The sequence below is a fragment of the Schistocerca gregaria genome, chromosome 6 (assembly GCF_023897955.1).
Source record: "Schistocerca gregaria isolate iqSchGreg1 chromosome 6, iqSchGreg1.2, whole genome shotgun sequence".
Taxonomy (NCBI): Eukaryota; Metazoa; Arthropoda; class Insecta; order Orthoptera; family Acrididae; genus Schistocerca; species Schistocerca gregaria.
Genome location: NC_064925.1, coordinates 438735886 through 438748912, shown reverse-complemented (window position 1 = coordinate 438748912; position 13027 = coordinate 438735886). Strand labels below are relative to the sequence as shown.

Sequence of the window (13027 nt, the reverse complement as noted above, 5' to 3'; positions counted from 1 at the left end):
AACACACTTTGCACTGTCCTCAGCTGATAAGAATGCATACGACAGAAATACAGCGGTGTGCCGGAACCAACGAGTACTTTCCATGGGTCTGGAGGTGTGGATTCTGATGTAGTATAGAGCAGAACAGTACTCGCCTTTCTAAGAATATTTTCGTGTATGCAACTGTGTCAACATTGTAATTTTCCATTTGTGTGTGTGCCGTCCGCCCATCGTTTAATTGCGCCTAATTCCCGCGGATTTGGAATCCCTCTGGCCCAAGAGCGCATGGAGGGCAGGTCGGAGGAGGAGGTAGTTAAGGGCTGCGGCGACCTGGAGACGAGGAGAGAGTGACACGGGCGGCAAAGAGGAGCGCAAGTGACGCGGCGTTTTGTTGTGGCCAAGTGTCTGCCATGGCCCGTTGGCAAGAGTGTTGCCTTTGCTCACTGCGGGTTTGGCGGGGCAGAGTGTTGGTCACAGGCGTGAACATTGCTCGTTAAAGGCTACTTCGGCAAGACGCACAGTATCCGGCGTGTCCTCTGCTACTGAAATTGCGAGCAGTTTGTGTCCACTGTGGTGCCGGGTTGGAGTCCGGTCTGACCTTTGCTAGTACTGGGCGCGGTGGCGTCTGCTGGATGATACCCGGGGGTTTCCAATTACGAGTAGTCTTTGTTACGTCCTTCTCTCGGCGCTCTCTAAGCAAGCGTTTGTCAATGGACGCTGGATTTTACGAGAAATCACCGTGAGCACCCGATTACTGTGCACGTCACTTGGTGTCGTGTGGCGGCTATTTTGACTCCGTATCCTGGCTGTAGGTTGTTATGTATATAAATGTTTTGCCTGTTACTACTTCAGTTCAGTTCTGTCAACGTGTGTGGCCTTGTGGCTGCCACTATTCCAAATTGATTTTAGAATCTAAGGGTACAGAATGCAGATGTAATTCTTCTGATTTACCAATTGTACTTTATAATCACTGAAAATAAAGAATTTCTGCATTTGTAGATATGCTTAATTTTTACTAAATAATTAACGAGTTGTTTCTGCGTCACAGGATAGGTGATTGTATCTCTTGTCAACTGTGATCTAGTTAAAGATGCCTGTGTACCATGATTTACATTTTTAATGAAGGTTTCTAGTACTGTGGTAGCGACAACCACCGTCCTATGTTAGTGGAGATGGAGGAATTATTGCTACTGGCGTTGCCTCCGCCACCGCCTCTATCATCATAAATTTGAACCACATTCGTCAGTCATTTTGGCTATTTCGAAGGCAATGGCGTTTTGATAATTACTGGCAATAGCCGATGGTTAATATTTGTGACATAATCATTTGATCATATGTTTTGCTGTTTGAAATTTAATCTTTTCAGCTAAATATTCTTAGATTTTTTGTTTTTAAAAATAAATTAATTAGTGTTTTCAGAAACGTTAGTAAATTCATTATGGCTCACGACCTTTACACTCAACATCAGCTCCCTACCGCATTTCAGTATGTACATGGTATCAGTACATATTAATTTATTAATACTTGTACTGCGTATACAATTTCCGAAATTCTGGTTTTCGTCGCTATATACGTTTCGTTTGATTAAGTTAAAACTTTGTTAATGGGAGGGTTCCCTCATAGGATGTGACATCTTGCATGTTTCACCAGAATTTCCCTCTTCTCCCTGTTTCTCGGCATATTTTTATTACACTCTCTGTACGTACGGTATATATGCGGAGCCCGTTTTTCGTGATTTTTTCCAACGGAGTTCAGTAATTCCAAAACTCACAAACTCCATTTGCCTAAATTTTTACAATCTGGGCGAAAACTGGATATGCTAAAGTTAAAAAGCTTTAAACGCCTTTAGTAGTGTTAAACTAATCAAAAGAGCAACCAAATTAAATTTAAAGGCTGGAATTATTCAGTCACAATTCTTAAAGACACAAAAAAGAATTATCTCCGAAACGTTTGAAACAGGCTGATGTCAATCGGGACATTTGGAAGGGCACGGTTTGGATTTAAGTAACTCCGGTAGGTACATTTTTCAGAATGAGTGATTTTTTCTGCTATTTTATTTAAATACTCATTAGAAAAACCGCTTGTTTAAAACAATGAGAGGCAGCTTTAATGTGATTGGTTTTGTACTGCTCTATATCACCATGGGAGTTAAAGAGTTATACATGTGAGATTTTGTCGGTTTTGTAACAAGACAGATCGAAGAAATTGTCAGTTTTGATTTTGTGCCTAGTGTTCTACATGAATTTGGGCTGAAAAATAGTAGGTATAGAAACATGTAAATTACCCGATGAATGCAGAGTAGAGCCTTGCTCTTTAAAAAATTAGTGCATTTTGGGATTGTGAAACCCAGTGAGCTGTTCCACTGGTAGTTTACGTAAACTCACCATAAAACCTATTCAACGTAGATAAGCACTGTGTGTGTGTCTGAATTACTGCGTGATGAAGGAGGCACGATACGTCAAGACCATAAAAAGGCGCTTGCAGGGAAACAGAAGCAGAAGAACACACGCGGGAACATCACATATAATGCATGCACAAACCCACACGACATCTGAAAATGGGAATAAATTTTTCGAGCGTTGTGCAACGCACAAAAAAAATGTAACTGCTGTATCATTTTTAAATCATCAATGACACAGTGTCAGGCATAACAGAAGCATCGTCTATAGCTGATTCACTGTTATTGCTAAAGAAATTATTGACGACAGATTTGTCACGAGGTATTCAGCAACTGTTTTGAAATTTGAATTTATCCTTGATTTCAGTGTTTCAGTTGCAGATTTATTTTTATGATGAATATTTTCTGTTTTTGATCATCTCCAGTTCTACGTAGTTCTGTAAGCAACCTATCACGTAAGATTTTCCAACTGCGCCACGCTTTTGCATTCAGCGTAGTTGGAAAATTTTACGCGTGAGTTTATAACGTTTGGTTCCGTACTTATATGACGGATCACTTACGCAAGTACATAGAATTGAGGATAAACAAAACATGAAACTAATCGTAATAAAAGCAAATGTGCGACTGAGACCGTGAAGTAAAGGATAAATGGTCGGAGACGAGCTCTAGCAACCATCCCCACTTGAAGATTCTGAGAAGATGAGATCAAGAAACTGGGTGGTCAGAGACAACAGAGAAGAGCATGTGGTCGCTTTATCTAGACGAGATCGGACGCAGCGGAGACCCGTGGTGCGCTCTTGGTCCAGTGACACAGCAGTGGCTCTTGGAGGACCGCTTCCGGGAAGTAGGCGGTGCTCATCTGATGGCTGGGCTCAACACCTGCTCCCATGTCGCGGAGCGCATGCGCAGGAGGAGAGCCTTCCAAGAAGTGTTCCGAAACAATGCTTCCTGTAATCCAGCTCTTGCAGAAGACACAGCAGTCTACAATTACATCTATACTCTTATGCATACCACTGTCATTTTCCCCGTTTCCTGTTCCGGTTGCAAATGGTGCTCGAGATTGTTGGTGGGTCTTCATGTGAGCACTAAAGTCACTGTTTTTACAAATGTGAACTTCCTGCGGGACGTACGTAGGAGGAAGCGATATACTGGTTGACGTACGCTCCCGAAACTGAAACAGTAAACCACACCAACTGCCACTGGAGTTGGTGCAAATGGCTCTGGGCACTATGGGACTTAACATCTGAGGCCATCAGTCCCCTAGACTTAGATCTACTTAAACCTAACTACCTAAGGACATCACATACATCCATATCCGAGGCAGGATTCGAACCTGCGACCGTAGCAGCATCGCGGTTCCGGACTGAAGCTCCTAGAACCGCTCGGTCACAGCGGCCAGCCACTGGAGTTGGCTGAGCATCTCCATGACGTTTCCGCGCTTACCAAGCGGACCAGTGATGAAACATCTACATCTAACATATATACTTCGCTAACCACCAGGCGGTGTGTGCGGAGGGCACAATTCGCGGCGAAGGATAATGCACGACCGCATGTTGCAGGTCCTTTACAGGCATTTCTGGATACAGAAAATGTTTGACTGCTGCCCTGGCCGGCACATTCTCCATTTCTCTCACCAGTTGAAAACGTCTGGTCAATTGTGGCTGAGCATCTGGCTCTTCACAATACGCCAGTCACTACTCTTGATAAACTGTGGTATCATGTTGAAGGTGCATGGGCAACTGTACCTGTACACGCCATCCAAGCTCTGTTTGACTCAATGCCCATTATTAGTGTCAGAGGTGATTGTTCTGGGTACTGATTTCTCAGGATCTATGCACCCAAACTGCGTGAAAATGAAATCACATGTCAGTTCTAGTATAATATATTTGTCCAATGAATACCCATTTATCATCTGCATTGCTTCTTGGTGTAGCAATTTTAATGGCCAGTAGTGTAGTTAAATGCCTTTCCTGTGTTTTCCACATGTTCATTTCTTCGACGATTCTGCGGGGAATCTCTTCATTCCTTGCGAGTCCATCTAATTTTCAGCAACCCTCTACGGCACATATCTTCTTTGCTTACCATTTCCGAATCTGAGCTGGCTCACGTCCCTGGTAACCGTGTTGTCGGTGGGACTTTGACTTACAACCTCTTCCTGAAAATCCAGTATGGTGATGATTACCATATAAGGAATTAACAGCAGAGACCTGTGGACAACCATTAGATGTTTCATTTTGTCACAGTCTTCTGTAGAAGAGGATGATGACAGAAAGTGAGAGAGAGAGAGAGAGAGAGAGAGAGAGAGAGAGAGAGAGAGAGAGATAGAGAGAGAGTTTAGACATGAAAGCTACTCTTCGAGAACAGCTCACTGAACAGCCAACGTGGTGGTTAATAAGTGAGCTAGACACCGATGACAGCCACTGGATATGGTGCCGACGGTAAGGGAGATTGCTTACGAAGGTAATCAGTCAGGAGGTACAGGGGACGCGCTCCCGAAGTAGTTGACAGCAGACGGGGCCGAGGTGACGGGACAGGTGTCCCGCGGCCGTGTGCAGGCTGGCAGACAGGTAATTACCGCCGACCAGCCGGATGCGAGGGAGGCTCTACGGCCGCTGAATGGAGCGCCAGGCGGCCTTGACTCCTGAGGACGCGCGCGGAATGCCTAATGAAACGACACCCGCCGGGGATCCGGGCCACAGCGCGTGGGAGAGAGCACCTGCCATCGAGCCTGCTGCTGCCCGCTGGCCTCTCTGACATACACACACACACACACACACACACACACACACATACACACACACACACACAGAGAGAGAGAGAGAGAGAGAGAGAGAGGCAGAGAGTGAGTGAGTGAGAGAGAGAGAGAGAGAGAGAGAGAGAAAGAAAGAGAGAGGGAGAGGCAGAGAGTGAATGAGTGTGTGTGTGTGTGTGTGTGTGTGTGTGAGAGAGAGAGAGAGAGAGAGAGAGAGAGAGAAAGAGAAAGAGAGAGAGGGAGAGGCAGAGAGTGAGTGAATGAGAGAGAGAGAGAGAGAGAGAGAGAGAGAGAGAGAGAGAGAGAGAGAGAGAGTGGATATCTACATCTATACTTCACAAGCCACCATATGGTGAATGGCGGAGAGCGCTTTTTGTTCAACTGTCAACTCGTTTTTTTTTTCACCATAGAGAGACTTTTTTTTTTTTTTTTAAAAGAGTCATCCAGAATGGATCAAAAAGTTTCAGTACTACTGCAGACACGTGGAGGGTACATTAATTTTATTTGAAGGTATAGAAAACGAAACAGACATCTTCCACTCACAACGGACCAGCCTACATAAAAATGTCAAGTTTAAAATCGAGCATGAAGAAGATAGTATTATAAGTCTTTTTGATTTCGAAACTACTAGGAATGGAAGAATGCAAAAATCAATATATATCGAAAAAGAAACCGACCACACACTGTACAGTACGTAACAATTCTTTTCATCCACAAGAACACAAAGAAGCATATTTTCGAACTTCTGTAGAAAGACTATTAAAGTATCCAATGACTGAATTAAAGCACTAAGAAGAACAGCAAAACCCCACAATGGTTCACATCATTTATCGCAGAAAACTAACAAAAATGAAAATAAAATAAAGGAAACACGATTGTGTTAACAAGGACAAATTATAGCAAACTTACAAAATTGACGGTCATGCCATATTGGGGACACATTTTAGATAAAATCAGAGTTGCGCCTCAGAAAAGCAAGTTAAAAGTAGGCTTCAGAGCACTGAACACACTGCAGTCACAAGTTTGTTGTAACATAGAACACTCTTGTACAATTGCATGTTCAGGTGTAAAAGTTAAAATGCAATAACTGTGAGAAAATTTAAAAGGGACAAACTGGACGAAGTTTCAAACCTAGGTTTAAAGAACATTTGACACTAAATGGCATGAAACTGTCTTTGTTTAGAACACTTGTAAAATCGGCGAAATGACACAATGGATATCGGTCTTACACATTGCTGTAAAAGGACGAAACGTCCTGAAATTATTTTTAACGAACAGACCGATCTAAGGCTAGTATGTCTCAATGAAAACACATTTCTCTACTCTGTTAACAGAGATAATACAAATTAAAAGGATGGATATCAAAAGTAATCTTTGCACTTATTGCAATTACTAATAACAAACGCATATTTTTGTAAAAAATTCCTTATGCCTATTACACATATGTATACATAATCATGTAATAGTATTATTACATCAACACTACGAAGTATTGTTATTAGGATACGCTAGACAACATCACATATAAGACAAGTCGAAATACAATGAACTGAAAAATCACATAGGCCTATGCATAAAACACTACAATATACCCTGTAAGTATGCGTCTTTTGTGTAATACAGATGACGCTGATGATGGGCGAAACTAGTCCGGTGAACCAAAGTAGCATTTGTCGAACAGTTAATTCAAAATGTGACATATTTACAACTTCATTTTGGCCCTGTTCCTGTCGAGAATGGTGCGCGACAAGAACGATTGTTGGCAAACATCCATGTCGGCTCGAATCTCTCTAATTTTACGTGCATCTTTTTTTTTTCGGAAAGTGTAGCTAGAAGGAAAGTACGCTCTTGGAATTTTAACATCCACATCATGATCACACGGCCCCTCTCGTAGCTTCTGCCGGTGGAGTTGGGTCGTCTTCCCCGTGACGCTTTTGTGGTTACTAAACGAATCTGTGACACAACGTGTTGCTCTTCTTTGGATCGTCTCCATCAATTCTATCTGGTATGGAGCCCAGACTAATTATCAATAATGAAGTATCGACCGAACGAGGGTTTTGTGCGTGGCCTTCTCTATGTGCGGAATGCACTTCCAGAGCATTCTTTCAATGGCCTGTCAACCGGCTTTCCTACAGTTAGTTATACGACGTCATACCACTTTAAATCGGTCCATATGGATACTCGCAAATATTTAATGTTACGTAAATTGAAGGCGGAGGTGGGAGAAAGGGAAGGAAAGTGAAGGGACTAACGATATTAGTTGCATTAGGACTAACGTGGATCAGCGGCAAAGAATGAAAATGTGTGCCCAGGATCTCCTGCTTAGTAGTTAGTTGCGTTAACCACTGTTCAACTAGGACACAAAGTTTATCGCAAATGTGCAGACTATATCGGCACGCTCCCCGGCCGACCCATACTCCCACTTAGCTCCACCTATCTGCAGTTCCATGTCCTCCATGCTAACTAGTTTTAGATATCCACTGGAGGTCGAACATAAATGTGCATCTGCATTGAAGGCTCTAATTCATTGTCCATCGACAATTCAAATGTAAGAATGTATAGTGTCTGTTCTTTCGGACCGAATGGCTTTGTCTTCTTCCAGTGATTGTCATACAATACCCGATCTCCCCGTCTATTTAGGCACAATACGTTATGTTTGTTAACTTTAAGGATCAACTGCTAATTACTGCAGCAAACCTCGATTCTCTGCACTTCGCTGTAATTTTCTAGCGTAAACATGAGCATCATCCGAGAACAGCCGCAAGGAGCTTCCGATGTTACGCAAAAGGTCGTTTACATACTCAGGGACTTCCAAAAGCTGTATACACTCTTTTACAGCTCATAACTACAACACTCTGTTTTACTTTTTCACGTCTGGTGGCCGCGTGGGGTAGCCGTGCGGTCTCAGGCGTTTTGTCACAGTCCGGGCGGCTCCCCCCGTCGGAGGTTCGAGACCCCCGTCGGGCGTGGGTGTGTGTGTTGTCCTTAGCGTAAGTTAGTTTAAGTTAGATTAAGCAGTGCGTAAGCTTAGGGACCGATGACCTCAGCAGTTTCGTCCCGTAAGTCCTTACCACAAATTTACAATTTTCCATCTGTGATGGCTTGAAAAATGGCTGAAAAAGACTGAACCTCGAGCAGAAGAAGTTCATTCTGAAGTTCTCCTGGAAGACAGAATCTAAGTGAAGTGCGAAGACAGTCCAGAATGAAGTTTGAACGAGATGCACGAATGCGTCTCTCAATTACTCGTCTGCGAGATAGGTTTGCGGAAGAAGGAACTGCCGAGATTGCCCACAGAGTCATTCCGGAAGACCACGGTGATCCACAAGCCACAAAAGAGAGAAGGAAGTCATCGAAAGGTTTCAGCTGTCTCTTAGAAAGTCCGTGCGACAAGTGTCTCCTGAGAAATGAGATCCAAAATCAAGCGTCTATTGCATTTTGAATACTGTATATGGAAAATTTTTATTCCTAGATTACCACACGCTCTGAATGAGGATGATAATGACCGGAGAATTCAATTTTGTGAACCATATCAAGCAGGAGGCGATTAGGAGAAACAATTCCCATACAAGGTTGTTTGGAGTGATGAAGGCAATTTTATGTAAAATGGTTGAATTCATTGTCACACTTGTACCGATTGGGCAGCTGAGAACCCTCGCGTGCTAATGGAACACCATGTGAACCTACCAGGAGTTGAAACTTTCTGGCAGATTAAAACCGTATGCCGGACCGAGACTCGAAATCGGGACCTTTGCGTTTCACGGGCAACACTTGCAAAGTTCACAGGAGAGCTTCTGTGAAGTTTGAAAAGTAAAGCTGTGAGGAGGGGGCGTGAGTCGTGCTTGGGTAGCTCAGTCCGCCTTTAGCCGCGGAGCAGCTCGGACTTGTTTACGTCCCGGCTGCGAACGTTCGAGGAAGAAGCGGTGTTTACACCGTCGTCACTCGCGTGTGTTACTGTTTGAATCGAACGCCATGGCACAAAATTTCCGAAAAACCACGATACAGTTCACGTTCTGTAACGAGTATGCACGACCGAAGGCTTTCGAAATCGAACGTTTCTTGAGGGACGAAGTGCAACTTAATTACACGGAGATCATTGGAATTCATTTATCAATCGTGAGCAGCACTCTTTACGTAAAGATGATTGACGACGCAGCATGCGATAGGATCATTGAAGCCGCCAAACGAGGATTCCAGTTCCGACACTCCGATGGTCATATTGGCGAAGTTTTAGTCGCTCATTCGGGCCTGGGCGTGCGTACGATTCGAGTCTTCGAGCTGCCTTTCGAGGTACCAGAATCATTGGTCACTGAATCGCTCCAGCCATATGGCAGAGTTATCAGTCATATGGCCGAACGTTGGGCAAGTTTTAGCACGTATCCAGTGCTCAATGGTGTCCGACAGGTGCGAATTGCCCTTACGAAACATGTGCCATCGTACATCAACATCGGCGGCTGTCGAGCTATTGTCATCTATGATGGACAGCCCCGGACATGCTCCGGGTGTGGTGGTGAAGGACATCTTTGATCTGCGTGTATACAGAGGAGACTCGTGCATCTCCCCAGAGGAGACCTCCAGAATCCGACTACACCAACGTCACTGCCGATGACTTACGTGGCGGCGCTTCGCGGGGAGGTGACGCCGAGGTCGGAACGCACTATCGAACCGACGCCGCAGTTGATTGAGGCGCCTTCGGACCCCACTGAGGAAGGAATGGCTCCGACCAACCTCCTATCCCAGACATTACAGGTGGTGCAAAAAGAGGTTGACAGCGTCACAACAGGCATGGAGGCTGAAGTGGAACGACCCCAGGGCGTTGTGGCGACGGCGAGACTGCAGGAGATACAAGATTCACCGACACCAGAGGCTGAGGTGAGGGCCCGCAAACAACGCTCGCCAAAGCGCCGCAAGAAGCGCCGACTAAACTCTTCGGAGACGCTATCTTCTCTTCTTGGAAGCCCAGAGGAGACTAACACTATGGACCTGTCTGACTTGGAACCACAAGCTTCCGATGTCGCAGACCATATGAATTCGGACAGTGAAAAGATGTCATGTCGCTCAGACGACACATCCGCTCAGGGGCCTGCTACCCCTTCTGCGGTGGAGTCTAAAGCTGCGAAAGAACAACAGCTGTCACTCATCAATGCTGCACACGAAAATTTGGAGCACCACAATGATATCAGCTGGTATGAGCAGGACGATAAAATCACCGATGCGGATCATTCTACTGGTGGGGACTCGCATCCGTCTGCATCTCAAGAAACCTAATACCGCAGGAACACGTCCGTCGGGCGGCCCTCTGCGGATGTGCAAAGGGACTGTCGATACGGTGCAACTTTGTCATTTTAACATCATGTGGAGATGACAGCTACTCGACCCCAGGCATACAGAATAGGGACAGTGAATGTAAATACCATTAGATCGCCCGTTAAACAGCAGTTGTTTAGGGACATGATATACGCGTCGGATGTGGATATACTGATGGTGCAGGAACTCTACATTCCTGAGTTCCAGGAAGTCCATGGCTACATCTCCTACACCTCGCCGCACTCGAACAACGACAGTGGAACGGCAATATTGGTCCGGGACGGGATTCCGGTTCGCGACCTGGCTTATCTACCTTCGGCACGAGGACTGGCGATAACTGTTAATGGAATTCGCATTCTCAATGTTTATGCCCCTTCCGGCACCGACAACAGACGGGCGCGTGCGAGATATTATTCGGAAGAGATTGTGCCCTTATTTACCGGCAGATTCGATCATTTCATTATAGGTGGTGACTTCAATTGTGTTTTAGCCCAAAAAGACCAGACTCCACATTACAATACCTCTCGTGAATTGCATGTGCTATGCCGGGATCTGGAGTTAAGCGACACCTGGGACATGATTCATAGGAACCGTGAGGGATATACTTTTTATACCAATCACTCAGCGAGCAGACTCGATCGAATATATGTTTCGGTTGGCCTACAGGATAAGGTGATCGACGCGGAACGATGGCCTGCGGCATTTACTGATCATCTGGCTTACATTTGTACCATATCACTCCCTAGGCAAAGTGTGTGGAGAAGCCGCGGGACATGGAAGCTCACTTCGTCACTTTTGGCAGACACCGAATGTCGTCAGAGAGTCGAGGAGGTATGGGCCACATGTCAACGCCGTCTACCAACATATACCTCCGTGCTTCAATGGTGGCTCGAGTGTACTAAGCCGGCAATAAGAAGAGCGCTCATACAGTATGGTCGGGATAAGACGAGATAGCAAAGAGACACTCTTGATTATTATTACATCATGCTTCGTGAGCTGTCCTTCCAGGTGCCGTCTCTAGAACATCAAGCGGAAGTTCATCGTGTCAAGGCACAAATCCTATCGATCACGCGACGACGACTGGGTGGCATCCCAATACGGGCACGATGTCTCGACACCATCACTGGGGAACGTACCTCGATGCACCACGTGTCGCGGGAACATAAACGTTACCGTCGGGCATTGGTAACAGTGCTCCACGGTTTAGATGGCCGTCAACTGACAACACAACAGGACATTGCAAATGAATTTTAGAGCATTTCCGCCACCTCTATGCCGGTACACCGACGGACCGTCTCGTGGGGGAAGAGATACTGCAACATCTGCAAACGACACTGACAGACACGGATAAGGCAGCGCTTATGGAGCCACTTACAGAAGACGATATAAAGGTGGCACTCAAAAAAGGAGCGGCCCATAAATCACCAGGGCCAGATGGGATTACGCTAGAGTTTTATCGAGAATTCGTGGACATGATGATGCCACAGTTGGTGTCTATGTACAATGAGGCGATGCGTCCGGACATGCGCCTACCGTCGGATTTTGTGACGGGCTTTCTTCTTCCCATCCCGAAGATGGCGGGGAGTCGCAATGTTAATCAATATCGGCCTCTCACTATGCTAAACACCGATTATAAAATCTTTGCAAGACTACTAGCGTCTCGTCTCAAGCTGGCGATATCCAGGACAATATCCCCTGATCAGGCTTGCCTAGGGGTGCGAAGCAACATCTCCTCGGCGTTAAGTGAATACCGTGACGTTATCGCCCTTGTGGAAACGTGTAAAATGCGAGCAGCGATGATATCTGTGGACTTCGATCGTGCGTTCGATAGGATAAACCATGACTTCTTGGTGTCAGTCATGAGCCGAATGGCGATTCCACCTGTTTTCATCTCCATCGTTATGACGCTAATACGAGGGGCTACATCGAAGGTGATTGTAAATGGCCGGGAAGCGGGCTCGATTCCCATTAACAGCTCAGTCCGACAAGGGTGCCCACTCTCCATGATGCTGTTTGCGGTAGCGCTTGAGCCGCTGATGTGTGTTATGAGGCGCTCACTTACTGGGATAGTGCTTAATGAGAACTCTTTCGTTTGCCGCGCATATGCGGACGACATGATCCTCCTTGTCAGATCAGGACATGAAGTGCGTCAGGCTGTTGAACATCTAGACTCTTACGGGACGGCGGCAGGCAGTGTCGTTAACGTGACGAAATCCAAAATTAAGCACATTGGACGGGGTCTGGAAGACGTATCGGGACCGTTTCAGACGGTGGAATCGCTGAGATGTCTGGGGATTACATTTACCCGTTCACTACGGCGGTCGGCGGCGGCGAGTTCTCGGCGGCTTCTGCAGAATGTTCGTCTGACGATACGCAACAACTCACTGAGAGCCTTTGACATGATCTAACGTGTGGCATACACCAACGTTCACATAGCGTCACGACTGCCCCATTTAGCGCAGATCCTACCAATACCGAAGGGTATTGGAGATCGCCTAATGGCTGCCTTTGGTTACTATGTTAGTACTGGGATGTTATTTAAGATCAAATATGATACGTTAACGCTACAGTTCCGGAACGGTGGCCTCAACCTC

At 45.7% G+C, this 13027-nt stretch overlaps 1 protein-coding gene across 5 annotated transcripts in view; it reads right to left on the bottom strand.

The window, feature by feature from the left end:
• LOC126278179 (collagen alpha-1(IX) chain-like) overlaps positions 1 to 13027 on the bottom strand; it is a 1015797-nt gene that overhangs the window by 233912 nt on the left and 768858 nt on the right. The gene's annotated exons all lie outside the window — the stretch shown is intronic.